Source organism: Cibotium barometz, chromosome 27 (genome assembly GCF_041138505.1).
Source record: "Cibotium barometz isolate CiBa-2024 chromosome 27, ASM4113850v1, whole genome shotgun sequence".
In the NCBI taxonomy this organism is placed as follows: domain Eukaryota; kingdom Viridiplantae; phylum Streptophyta; class Polypodiopsida; order Cyatheales; family Cibotiaceae; genus Cibotium; species Cibotium barometz.
Window position 1 is genome coordinate 24,643,083 of NC_141072.1, and position 13,975 is coordinate 24,657,057.

Sequence of the window (13,975 nt, forward strand, 5' to 3'; positions counted from 1 at the left end):
CGCATCTTGAGGATGAGACCCAAGCACATCTTGAGAGAGCAAGCACGTTATTGTTCTTCTGCGTGTCAATAGACATTACCCTCCTGGCCATCTTCTCCAATCAGCTTGCCCGAAATGACCACCGTCACAGCCTTCACCTGGCGGGTGTCGTCGTTACCGGCTGCTTAGCCTCTGTTCTTCTTTTCTTTCTCAGGTTCGCCTACCGCCTCAAGGTGAAAGAACAGGTGCAGCGTGCTCTGCATGTTGCAGAGATGGACACCGAAGCTGATGCAGAGTTTCTCAAAACCCTCGCAGGCCTCCCTGTCAGGTTCTCTTTCAAGGAGCTAGACATGGCCACAAATGGCTTTAGCAAGAAGCTTGGCAGAGGTGGCTTCGGATCTGTCTATGAAGGTGTCCTCCTTGATGGCTCCAAGGTTGCTGTCAAGAGGCTGGAGAATGAAGGCCGCGGCCAGAAGGAGTTTTGTGCAGAGGTGGCCACCATATCTAGAATCAGACATGTCAACCTCGTCTGCTTGAAGGGGTTCTGTGCTGATGGTGTTGAGAGATTGCTGGTGTACGAGTTGATGCCCAAAGGATCTCTGGAAAGATGGATCTTCAATAGCACAGAGGAGAGGGTACTTTCTTCATCCTCTTCTCTTTCAGCTCCTGCTGCTTTTGTGGTTTTGAACTGGGAAACACGATGGCGCATCGTGCTGGACACTGCCCGTGGTCTTGCCTACCTGCATGAAGAATGTGAAGAGACCATCCCATCTTGCATCTGTTAGAAGTCATCTCCTGTCTATTTGTATACACCAGGGCCTCTGTTGTGGGTGTGCCCGCCCGTATATCATTTTTCCACACTCCCCGTATTTTTTCCCTATTTTTCCCATTTTTTCCTAGTGGCTGGAGGGCTGCCAGTTGATGCCAGGCGCACTCTGAAGCTGGCCGACTGCATCTGTAGCAGTCGTGGGCTGTCTGAGTGCTGGCCGACTTGTTCTGTGCAGAGGTGGGGCACCAGATGCTGGCCGACTGCTGTTTTTCAGCAGTCGTGGGTTTTGTCCAGTCGTGGGCCTCTTTTAGAGCTGGCCGACTGCCCTCATGGGCTTGTATATATTGCCCCCCATCCTCCTCCACTTTCTCATTCAGTTATCTCCGGGATCTTGTGTATAGAGAAGAGTTTACACACATCTCTCAGTGTTTCTTGTGCTGATTATTTTCTGCAGTCTACTTGCTCTTGACTACCCAAGTTTGGATATCATTTCCGCTGCATATTCTGACATGGTATCAGAGCCCTAGGCTCTAGCAGATCTTGGGCGTTTTTCTGAGCAAGAGGGGGAGCAACAGGTTGCTGATCGGTGGACTGTTTCGGGCTGAACGGGAAGTGAAGGTGCAAGAGGAAGGCGGGCAGAGGGGCTGGACAGCCACTTGCATATATTCTGATTTTCAGATTTTTCCCACCCACCCACCCTTTCAGGTTACTCTCCGAGATGGCGGATTTACTCGAGATGGCAGAGAAGCACGTGAAGATTCCGACTCTTCCCACGTTCCCAGTGGATCGGCAGTTGGACGGGTCCAATTATGGCATCTGGAAGGTCATGATGGAGTCAGTTCTGGAGTCATATGATCTTGCTGATTTTATTATCAAAGGGGTGCCAAGGCCGGAAGCTGAGGAAGGGGAGGTTTTATCGACGAGGAAGGACCGAGAGGCACAGGCACAAATGTGGGACCGTGTCAACGCCAGGGTCCGGTCATTTATATTCCTCAATTGCACACCACAGGTGATCAACCATGTGAAACACATGACGCTGGCGAGAGGCATATGGGAGCACTTGGCTTCTTTGTACAACAGGGTGTCACCCATGAAGCGGATATCCTTGGAAGTGCAGATGCAGGTTATGAACCCTGCAAAGTCTTCGACGATGCGGGAACACATTAACAAGCTGCAGGCCCTTCAGCAGGAAGTCCTTCAAGCTGGGAAAGAGATATCGTCTGAAGATATGGCCATCACGTTACTTTCCCACTTGCCTGGTCAGTATTCCGCTTTCTATTCCTCATTGATCACGAGTGGCAGGCTCAGCACCATTACTTGGGAGGAGCTTGTGCCAATGGTCTTGGACCAGGAGGAACGTTTTACGAACCCTCCTCACGGCGGAGGTTCGGAGGCCTTAACTGGCCAACGGTCGAAAGGCCGTAATACCAACAAGGGCAAAGGGAAGGCTTCACCAGATAAGTCTTCCGAGAAGAAGCCTGATCCAGAACGAGAGAAGCTGAAGGCCGAAAGATCTTGCAATGATTGTGGCGAGAAAGGCCACTACTGGAGGAAGTGCCCTAAGCGGACAGGGAAGAGTGCTGAGTCCTCAGCCTCAGCTGCGAAGACTCCGGCATTTGTGCACTTGGAGATGGTGGACTCCGATGATTCATCGTCTTCGAGCGAGGAGGCAGTTGGCTTCACCGCAAAGGATACTCGGGAATGGATTCTCGACAGTGGTGCTTCCAGGCACATGACTCCATCCCGTGACTTCTTCCTGGATCTGAAGCGGCAGTCAGGTCGTATCTTTATTGGTGATAACTCCACTATTCCGATTCATAGTGAGGGCCGGATGGAGATCATTCCCGACGGCAAGGGGGGCAAGCATGCTTCCCGTGTTCTTTATGTCCCTGCTCTGGGCTTTCATCTTTTGTCAGTGCATGAGGTATGCAAGACTGGCTTTCGGGTGGAATTTGAGGAGCATTCAGTTGCTCTAAGGGACCGTGAGACAGGCAAAGTTGTTTGGGAAGGCGGTGTGGAGAACGGTATCTACAAACTCTCTGCACTCTCCTCACTGACAGGCTCTCAGGTCGGAGACTTGTGGCACTTTCGTTTTGGCCACTTAAATGTGGATGCTTTGCGGCGCGCCTTCCGGGACCAGATGGTGGTTGGCTTGCCAGATGTTGGTAGTAGGCAAGGACGCTGCAGTTCTTGCATACGTGGTAAGCAGCACAGGGAATCCTTTCCGAAGCAGGCTTCCAGGCGGGCTTCGAAACCTTTGGAGTTGATTCACACTGACTTGTGTGGACCACAGCAGATACCATCCTTGGGAGGATCTCTCTACTTCATGCTGCTTGTTGATGATTGTACCAGATTCACGTGGGTCTACTTTCTTTCACAGAAGGACCAGGCTTTTGCTCGGTTCAAGGATTGGCACGTGATGGTGGAGAAAGAGTCTGGATTTCAGGTCAAGACTCTCAGGGCTGACAAAGGAGGGGAATTCTCCTCGACTGTATTCTTTCGGTTTTGTGCAGATCATGGCATCAAGAGAGAATTGGCCAATACCGGATCGCCTTCGGAGAATGGAGTTGTTGAACGTAAGAACAGGACTGTGGTGGAGATGGCGAGGACCATGCTGGAGCATCGAGATCTTCCTCGTCCACTTTGGGGTGAGGCTGTGGCGACAGCTGTCCATACCATTAACCGCTCTCCGACGACTTCTGTACCCCATATGACTCCATTTGAGGCATATTTTGGCAGGAAACCCGATGTCTCGCACTTCCGTGTCTTTGGGAGTGACGCGTATGTACATATTCCGAAGAAGCAGAGGGGGAAGCTTGACTCCAAGTCCCGCAAGCTGGTATTTGTGGGGTATAACTCTCTTTCCAAGGGATACAGGTTGTATGATCCAGAGAGGAACGAGATTGTTGTCAGCCGGGATGTGGTCTTTGACGAGCATGTTCCAGCATCCACTGTCGAGGAGCCGCCACTTCTTGGAGATCCAGAGTCTGATGATGATTCCCAGTCTACCACTCCAGTTGATCCACCTCAGTCATCACAGGAGGTTGAGCCCGCAGCTGGAGTTGAGCCCCCGCAACCACAGGAGGCTCCACGATCTGTTCGAGTACCTAGGTGGTTGATGGACACCCTTCGGGAGTCAGGTGTCACGGAGCTACCCTCCGAGTGGACCACAGAGGACGGCCCTCGAAGATCACATCGAGTTCGAGATAAAAGCAACACGGCGGAGCTTCTTCAGGTGAACTATGCTCTTATGTCTCGTATCATGCGGGATAAAGAGCCCACTTCCGTAAAGGAAGCCCTTTGACAGGATACTTGGAGGGAAGCCATGCATGTGGAACTTGACGCCATCGAGAAGAACAACACTTGGGAGTTGGTACCGAGGCCGTCGAAGCGGTCAGTCATTGGTGTCAAATGGGTCTTTAAGACCAAGTACGCGGCTGATGGGTCGGTGGACAAACACAAAGCCAGGCTCGTGGCTAAGGGTTATGCTCAGCGGCCAGGCATCGACTACGAGGATACCTTTGCACCGACAGCGCGGATGACCACGATTCGGACCGTTCTTGCCCTTGCTTCTTCTCAGAGGTGGCCCGTGTACCAGATGGATGTAAAATCGGCGTTCCTTAATGGTGACCTGCAGGAGGAGGTGTACGTTGAGCAGCCTCCAGGCTTCATTGTTCCAGGATCGGAAGGGATGGTCTACAGGTTACGTAAGGCCTTGTATGGTCTTAAGCAGGCTCCGCGGGCTTGGAATCAGAAGATTGATTCCTTCTTTATTCGGACTGGATTCCAGAGATCGGTTGCAGATCCAAACCTGTATCTCTTTCGGGAACGCGGCTTGGTCACACTCATCATCCTTTATGTGGATGATCTCATTCTCACCGGCGGTCATGTGGAGCACATTGGAGTGACGAAGGCTGCCTTGTCAAAGGAGTTTGAGATGACCGACTTAGGCTTACTCCACTTCTTCTTGGGATTGGAGATCTGGCAGACCCAGAGGGGGTTTTTCGTCTCTCAGCAGCGGTATGTTCATGAGTTGCTTGAGGCCTTTGGGATGGAGAACTGCAAGCCTATTACTTCGCCGATGGACCCGAACACAAAGTTAACCGTTACAGATCCTTGTGAGCCAGTTGATGCCTCGCAGTACCGGAAGTTGGTTGGTTCATTGATCTGGTTGCTGAACACCAGATTGGACTTGAGCTTCTCCGTGGGGCTGTTGAGCTCTTTTATGCAGACGCCATTGAAGACTCATTGGGACGCAGGATTGCGGATCTTGCGGTATCTGCAGAGTACGAAGGATCTGGGACTCTTTTACACAGGAGGGAATGGAGTCAAGCTCCAAGGTTGGAGTGACTCAGATTGGGGAGGAGATCCAGACACGAGGAGATCTACTTCAGGATACACTTTTACCCTCGGCTCAGGAGCGGTTTCTTGGAGCAGCAAGAAGCAGCCGACTATTGCCCTTTCTTCGACAGAGGCAGAGTATCGGGCTGCTTGTGGTGCTGCTTGTGAGGTTGTATGGCTGCGGAGGCTGCTTGGCGAGATGGGGTTTCCACAGAGGGAGCCCACAGTCATCCAGTGTGATAACCAGAGTTGTATAGCTATTGCTCGGAACCCGGTTTTCCATGCCCGGACCAAGCATATAGAGATACAGTATCACTTTGTTCGTGAGAAGATCTTGGCGGGTGACATCTTGCTACTTTATTGTTCGACGGAGGACAATGCGGCGGACCTCTTCACGAAGTCTCTACCTCAGGCTACGCTCAGGCGGCACTCCAGCTCCCTGGGGTTGGTTATACAACCAGGAGCTGAGAGGGGGCGTTAGAAGTCATCTCCTGTCTATTTGTATACACCAGGGCCTCTGTTGTGGGTGTGCCCGCCCGTATATCATTTTTCCACACTCCCCGTATTTTTTCCCTATTTTTCCCATTTTTTCCTAGTGGCTGGAGGGCTGCCAGTTGATGCCAGGCGCACTCTGAAGCTGGCCGACTGCATCTGTAGCAGTCGTGGGCTGTCTGAGTGCTGGCCGACTTGTTCTGTGCAGAGGTGGGGCACCAGATGCTGGCCGACTGCTGTTTTTCAGCAGTCGTGGGTTTTGTCCAGTCGTGGGCCTCTTTTAGAGCTGGCCGACTGCCCTCATGGGCTTGTATATATTGCCCCCCATCCTCCTCCACTTTCTCATTCAGTTATCTCCGGGATCTTGTGTATAGAGAAGAGTTTACACACATCTCTCAGTGTTTCTTGTGCTGATTATTTTCTGCAGTCTACTTGCTCTTGTCTACCCAAGTTTGGATATCATTTCCGCTGCATATTCTGACAGCATCTGGATGTGAAGCCACAGAACATCCTGCTCGACGACCTGTTTCGAGCAAAAGTGTCCGACTTTGGGCTCTCCCGTACCATGGACAGGGCTCAGAGCAGGCTGCTGACTACCATGAGGGGCACACCTGGCTATCTAGCCCCAGAATGGCTGTCAGAAGCAGGCATTGATAGCAAAACAGATGTTTACAGCTTTGGTATGGTCATATTGGAGCTTGTGAGTGGGAGGAGGACTGTTGATGAGTCTCAGGGAAATCCCGAGCATTGGTTCTTGCCAGCCATGGCTTTTAAGAAGCTGCAAGAAGACCTCGCCATGGATGTTGTTGACCCCTTGCTTCAAGGGAAGCTTGATGAGAATAGCTGCAAACAAGCCTCCATGATGATCAAACTTGCACTGTGGTGCATCCGAGAGGATCCAGTCATGAGACCAAGCATGAGCAGTGTTGTGCAGATGCTGGAGGGCAAAATGGATGTGATGCAGCCCCCTGCTTCACTCAACAACTTCTCATCAAGACGTGCTGAAAATGCATCCCCTATCTTCAGCATTGTTGATGCTGAGGTCCTCAGTGTACCCAGATAATATACATAATTTACACTTAGCTTCCATCAATGGGTACATTTTATTAGGGTTCCAGGTTATGACGTTAATGGGCAGGCACCATAGGCTCTTTACTTATGGACTATGTTCAATTACATAGTCTCCTGTGGAGGTCCAGCAAGCTGCCTGCAATGGAGGCAATGATGGGTTATATGTCCCTTGTGTTTGCAACTGTGACATTTCCTTGGAACAGCCCACCGACGACATTTGGCAATGGGTGGTCCTCACATGCCTCAGCACTAATAGTGTGGCTACCAATGTAATGATCCATCATTATGCAATACCTAGTCCTACGAGAGTGAAGAAGAAGAGAAGGAAAGAGAGAATCACCTCAGCTATGAGATGGTCAACCTCTAAGCATAAACGCAACCACATGCTATCACAGAGATTTAAGAGAGTACAGAAAACACTAGCACACAAATGGAAAGATGAAAAACATGTTGAGAAGAATTATATACTTCATAATCCTTTTCTCACATGGTGAGAAGAATTATCTACTTCATAATCCTTTTCTCACTTGGGCGCTCGGGAGTAAGTGACCCAAGGGCACTTTAAGGACTTTACACTTGATTAGCCTTATAAGTTCTTGGGATATAATATTAAAGTACAACATGTAAGAAAAGCTCAAATGCTTGTACACCACATCAAAGATGCATTGGATAATGTAATGATGGTGCTCTTTATGGTTGAAATGCAGAGGCTTATCAATTAAAGTATTTTTGCCAACCGACATTGGTTACCATTCATTTGGTGAATGATTTCTCATGGATTAATCTACAAGTGGGTGGGCCTTGATATAAATCAATGAGTACATTATGTCTCCCTGATTCTTAAACACCTTTTTTTTAAATGAATTTGAGGTTTTTTTTTGTTTTTTTGTTTTTGCTTTTGTATAATTTGAGTTCATGAGCATTTCACTTTAACATTGCTCTAGGTACACAACACAATTGGACTTTGCAGCTTCTGCATCGAGGATCTACTCTTGCACAACATTTATTTAGTCTTCTCTTAATTCTCCTACATGAGTAGGAGCTTTTGAGGGTGGCATTGAGAGCCAAGGTAGGGGGTTCTCCTTTTGAAGCCCATCAAAAAACATCATTGGTGATGTTGATTCGACCAAAAAAGTCACGGGTCATCAATATTGGTGGCCTTAACTAGGCCAAAAAACTCAAGGGCCACTCTAATTTGCAAATGATATCCCATCACTAACATTGACAAAAAGTCTACTCATGGCACAAGAGTGAAGCCATCATTCACAAAACAAAGCACATGCAGTATGAAATGTAATATTAAGAAAATATGAAAGTTGAGACATCACTTTTTGGAATAGTGTTATGCATCAGGAAGGATCAAAAATTCAAGAGCCATCAACATCATCGGTGATCCTTGAAGATCTATTAAGAAAATATGAAAGTTGAGACATCACTTTTTGGAATAGTGTCAGGCAGGATCAAAAATTCAAGAGCCATCAACATCATCGGTGATCCTTGAAGATCAAGGTACCTTGTAGGCCAAGATAATGGGTTTCAGACTTTCAGTAATAGTTAAAGGTCAAGGTACATTGTAGGCCTTCAATTGTGAAGTGGAAGGAAGGGTTGCTAATTTCAACCTTGAGGGCTAGGACCACTTGTGCACTAAATAAGTAATCAACGAGTATGCTTTAAAGATGAAGGGTATTATTGAATCTTTTGGGTCTATCAATGTATTGGTGGAAGATGATGATTTGGTGAGTGTCTATTTGAATGGGTTTGTAAGGAGTACAAGGTATTCAAGACCTCCATTGCAGTCAAAGAGAATGTTTCCAACTACCGGGACTTGGTGTCTATGTTGATAATAGAAGAAAAGTCTCTAGGTGAGGACTCTTTTTCACAAAGTAAGAATACATCAAATAGACCTTCTACTCTAATTCAAGTAGAGGTAGAGGTAGAGGTCGTGGTCAAGACTAAGGTGGTGGCCAACAAGGAAATCAGAATTCTGGACAACAACAGTCCAATGATTCGCAGAGCAGCAGTAATCATATACAGGTGGAAGAGGCCAGCAGGGGGAGCCAAAGAGACCGAGGTGGTTGGCAAAGAAATCAGAGTGCAAATAGCATAGAGTGCTATTATTGTGGCAAAACAGGGAATGTGGCAAAGGACTGCTATAAAAATCAGAATGACATTAAAAGTGGAAAGTCACAATAAGGTAACTATGCATCATCTAGTAAACATGGTGGTAATGACAAAAGTGAGCAGTCGTTTGTGATGCAACACATGCTCAGTTCCACAACAAGAGATGTGTTAGGATCTCAAGATATATGGCATGTGGATTCTGGCACCTCTAACCACATGACCAGTCATAGTGAGTGGTTTAGAGATATGCAAAAATTGAAAAAACCAAGTTAAGTAAAAGCAGGTGATGATATTGTATATCCCATTGTGCATGTTGGTAAAGAGTGCTACAAAACACCAAGCAAACATAACCGAGCAAGCCCCAAACTCGAGCAAGTGCAGAAATCATATAGTGCTCTAGGTGATGTTGATAGATCCCCACCTCCAAACCAAGGTTTTGTTATAGCTTTGAATGTATTGACAAGTATTGTCATTTTAGAGTTATCAAACAACATGCAATCATAAAAGGTGAATCACGCAACATATTCAGGGTACTACATTTATTATGAAACAACCAAGGCTTCCTCACCCTACAACCATGTGGTTTGCAACCAAGGTAAACAATTTTTACAAGCATTGATTCATCTTAAGAATCTATCAACACATGTGAGAGCCATGAGCCAAGGCTTCCTCACCCTACAACCATGTGGTTTGCAACCAAAGTAAACAATTTTTACAAGCATTGATTCATCTTGACAATCTATCAACACATGTGAGAGCCATGAACCAAAGAAAAACCAAATGGAATTCAAATTATGTATGCGATGATAAAAATGACCTCAAGGAAACATGGGACTAGACAAATAAAGAGAGTAAAAGTTTTCATTCGATTGATTGTTACCACACTATCTAACCCTCCTCACACTCATCATCCACATAAAAGCACGATGCCGGACGATGTGTCCGTGACATTCTTTTGGTAGTTCTTGTCAGCAACCGTTGTTTGAGCTATAGCCTCTGCATATGAGAGCAACATACTATAGTGACACCAAATAATCCGCATATGAGGGCAACATACTATAGTGACACCAAATAATCTGCATATGAGGGCAACATACGATAGTTCTTGTCAGCAACCATTGTTTGAGGGTGTATGCATAAATAGGTGGACTTAATACCTATGTTCGGGACATAGCTAGTACACTGATAGTAACCATCTAATACAAAGCCAAAAGTGGGTTGTTTAAAAAAAGTAAAAGAAAAAGAACCGTTTTTCGGTTATGGTCAACCACTCCCCACGTCCTCTCTCTCTCTCTCTCTCTCTCTCTCTCTCTCTCTCTCTCTCTCTCTCTCTCTCTCTCTGCTGTGAACAAGCTTCCATGGCGACTTCATGTCTATGTGTGTGTCTTGTGATTGATGGTAAGGCCGCTATCGGAGATTTCAAAAACACAGAAAAGATGATGTGGCGAGACGTAGAGATGCCTAAAGCCGCTTCTTGAGTTAGAAAAGAAAGCTCCCGAATATCGATTCTCTGCGCCTTTGCCAAGCAAAACACTTAAGAATCATCGGTCTTCATAGCCCAGGGAAAACGACCGAAGGCACCTCAAATCTACCATGAAACCCCGGCAAGGGGGAGGCTCAGGCAGGTACCCTCTATAGCAGAATCTCTCTCTCTCTCTCTCTCTCTCTCTCTCTCTCTCTCTCTCTCTCTCTGTGCCGTGAACAACCTTCGATGGCGACTTCATGTGTGTGTGTGTGTGTGTCTTGTGATTGCAGGTGGTAAGCCTTCCCCTCTATAGAAGAATCTCTCTCTCTCTCTCTCTCTCTCTCTCTCTCTCTCTCTCTCTCTCTCTCTCTCTCTCTCTCTGCTTTGAACAAGCCTCCACGGCGACTTCACGTCTGTGTGTGTTTTTGCATTGCAGGTTAATTCTTGGATTTCTTAACATTATATTAGCATCTGAGGGCCCAACAAGCCAAGGCTCACGACCAAGGCACCAGCCAAGCCAGGGCGGCCCAAGCCACCAGTCGCAGCCCGCCAGATCAAAAAAATAGACAATGTTACAAGCAGCCCTTCTCAAAAATTAGAAGCATTGCAGTAGCTGCGTACGGGCTTGTGGACAACTACCTTCATCTCATCTTACAGTGTCTTCGAAGTTTTGATGGACAGGTGTGGATCTATCTGACTCTCTGTTGAGAGCCTCATGCTATCCACAAAGTGAGCACATTCGACTTGTTGAACTGATCAAAAGGAGTTTTTTCAACATGGAAATAGTTCCAATTGCACAAGCAGAAGATGTTCAAAACAGCTTATGTACATGTGCTGGCTCCTTCAAGTGTGCACCATGCAAATCAAAATTAATCAGGGAGTACGAAACAGGCCGGATCGTGAGAAGTTAAAGTCGAGGAAGTCACCAGTGAAACAAGTCAGGCTCAGCATCACAAAACAGAAGATGATTACTGCAAAAGTGATTAAGTGTTTCATGGAATACACACAGGGTCTTGACAAGAAAGCAAAGGGTGAGATCGTCACACAAGTATACTCAACCATCGAGCTTTAAGAGATGTACAATTTAATTGTGCATCTCTTAATTGTCACAAAGCTGAGGAATCCACACAGGATCATAAGTTCTTGCTCCATGGATTACACAATACCCTCAAGGCTGTCAAAAGACCAAAAAGCTCTAGGGAATTGTTTGTTAAACGGGCAAGTATCATGATGGTCATGAATTCCACAAGTAGAAAACCAAATATAGCAGCTGCATCAAGGCTACTTGGAGTTCATCAAAGGAATTTTTATGCAGCTAGATCTCAAATGAAGCAACATGACTCAGCTGCCATTGCATTTGTGTGAGCGACAACGACAACATAGAAGTATAATCATAGAGGAAGTGAAAGATTTAGTCATTGCATATTGGACAAACAATACACGTGTGTCGCCGAACAAAAAGAATGTATGTCGAAAGCGTGTTGGACGAAAGCTGTATGAGAAGCATCCGGTGCATCTGCTTGAACAACCTCAGGTTTGTCTTCCTTGTTATGCCATACTTTTTAAATGTCCCTAATTACCTCTTAGTTGTACATTGGTCGGTAGTGCAGGGCTGAAGTTAGGCACCAGCTTCATAGTGTGTAATACTAGTCTACCATGGTAACCCTTGTAGATAAATAGCTACCACTTTCAATTTACAGTTTCATCCTTGTAAAGGTGGCTAGCAAAGGAAGCCACCAAGGTGGTGGTAGGCTCACAGATTGGTAGCAAAGGTTTTGCTCAAGCTGATATGTTATTAGGCCAGCAGCTAGAAGCATCAGGTTAGGATTTCTGTCATACCAATGAACTCCAGGCCTGGGAGCTGATAAGAGTGGTATCTTCATGGTAGGTACTATGCTAAGAGTGGTGGCTCCCAGGCTTGGAGCTCAGTTACCAAGCTTGGAGCTCATAGGCATGAGGCTGGGAGTGGTTCAAGTGGTATCTTGATGATAGGTACTATGCTAAGAGTGGTGGTAGCCACCACTCTTGATGATAGATACTATGCTAAGAGTGGTTCAAGTGGTATCTTGATGATAGGTACTATGCTAAGAGTGGTGGTAGCCACCACTGTTAACATTGCAGCTACTGTTCCAAAGCTGGTAGTTACCTTTCTATCCCTAAAAGCCACCATTGTCAACCTGGTGGCTTCCACTCTTAAGATGGTTGCTACCTTACCTACCTACTGGCTTTCACTCTATACATGTAGCTACCATTGTTAACACTAGTTTGGTATCAAAAAAGGACACTTCAGTGTCCCTTTTCGGACGATGCAAATAAAATGCTACTTGCGCTAGGAAAGACATATTCAAAATCCCTCTTGAGGAGTTTGAATATGTGACCTACTGTGTCTTTAAAAAATGTAACCTTGCAATTTGGATGCTGGCACAATAAGGGATTACACCCATAAATAGGACTTGCATGAGACTGCAACTCAGGTTTGAGAAAACTGCCTTATAAGCTTAGAGAAAAAAATCACTAAGCCCCGTGAAAAATTCCAAGTAATTATTTCATATTTGTGTCAAAGATTTTGCCAAGTTTCACATGAAATAAAATTCAATTGAGAGTGTCTAAAATAGTAGGAAGTTGTGTGTGTTTGATACACCACTTTTTAGCATCCATTTGTATCCAAACCAATACATGGTTTTAATGTGTTTGCAAGTTTTTTAAGGTGATACAATGGTTACTCTATCCATTGAGATCTTAAAGTTATATGTAAAAGCCCCTTCGTAAGCTACAAATATTAATTATTTCAAAATGTCGAAACTGCACACAACAAAAATTCTTGATTTAGATTCTTGAGTCATACGCATTACATTCCTTAGTAAACTTGCAACATTTTGTCTGTATAGAATAATTCCGCTAAGGTACATTGTACAAACATAATTTGGGCACCTAAAACCTTTGTTTCATGGTTGTTGAGAGAGAATTTAGAAATTTTGAAAAATGTAGCACGATTGAAAAACTAAGATAGCGCTCAAGTAGCAAGATTTACTTGAGCTTGGGACCCCAAAAAATATGTATTAACTTGGTTTTGAACTATATAATCATTTCCAATTGCCAATTTGCACTAACATAACCCTAGTTTTATGGAAGTACCTTTGGAAGGCCAAAATTTTTCTCTTTTTTAGCATCTTGGTAATTATGAGATTTTTGTTATAGTTCACAAGTAGCTTAGGAACTAGGACCTAAAGGAGATTGTTTTGTTTTGAAACCCCAAGTTCTACCAATTGACTTTTACAAACATGAAAAACATGATTTATTCAAGAAGTTATAGGCATTTTATGGGATTTTTGACAAAACAGCTTCAAATTTCAATGAAAATTTCAAGTTAGAGTTTTTTGTCAAATTTCTAATATAGCTTATGTTTTGACATCATGAAAATTTTCTTTTATTTTTTGACTTTTAACCGACCTATGGTTGAAACAAGGTGTAGAAATGTTGTTTCTAGGTTCCCCAAAAAATTCCAAAGTTTTGGTGAGAAACAGGACACTAAAGTGTCCTCAGGACACTTTAGTGTCCAATTACAGAACTAGTGTTAACATGGCAGCTACTGTTCCAAACCTGGTAGTTACCTTTCTGCCTTTAAAAGCCACCATTGTCAACCTGGTAGCTTCCACTCTTAACATGGTTGCTACCTTACCTAGCTGGTGGCTCTCACTCTATACAGGTAGCTACCACTGTTAACATGGCAGCTACTG

The 13,975-nt window shown here is 45.5% G+C and overlaps 1 pseudogene across 1 annotated transcript in view; it reads left to right on the top strand.

The window, feature by feature from the left end:
• LOC147623209 (G-type lectin S-receptor-like serine/threonine-protein kinase SD2-5 pseudogene) overlaps nt 1–7,388 on the top strand; it is a 7,449-nt pseudogene extending 61 nt beyond the window's left edge. Inside the window, exons 1-2 of the transcript XR_015269394.1 lie at nt 1–745; nt 6,062–7,388. The exon at nt 1–745 is cut by the window's left edge and continues 61 nt beyond it. The product of XR_015269394.1 is annotated as a G-type lectin S-receptor-like serine/threonine-protein kinase SD2-5 pseudogene (transcript). The remainder of the gene's footprint in view (nt 746–6,061) is intronic.
• The last annotated feature ends 6,587 nt before the right edge of the window (nt 7,389–13,975 follow it).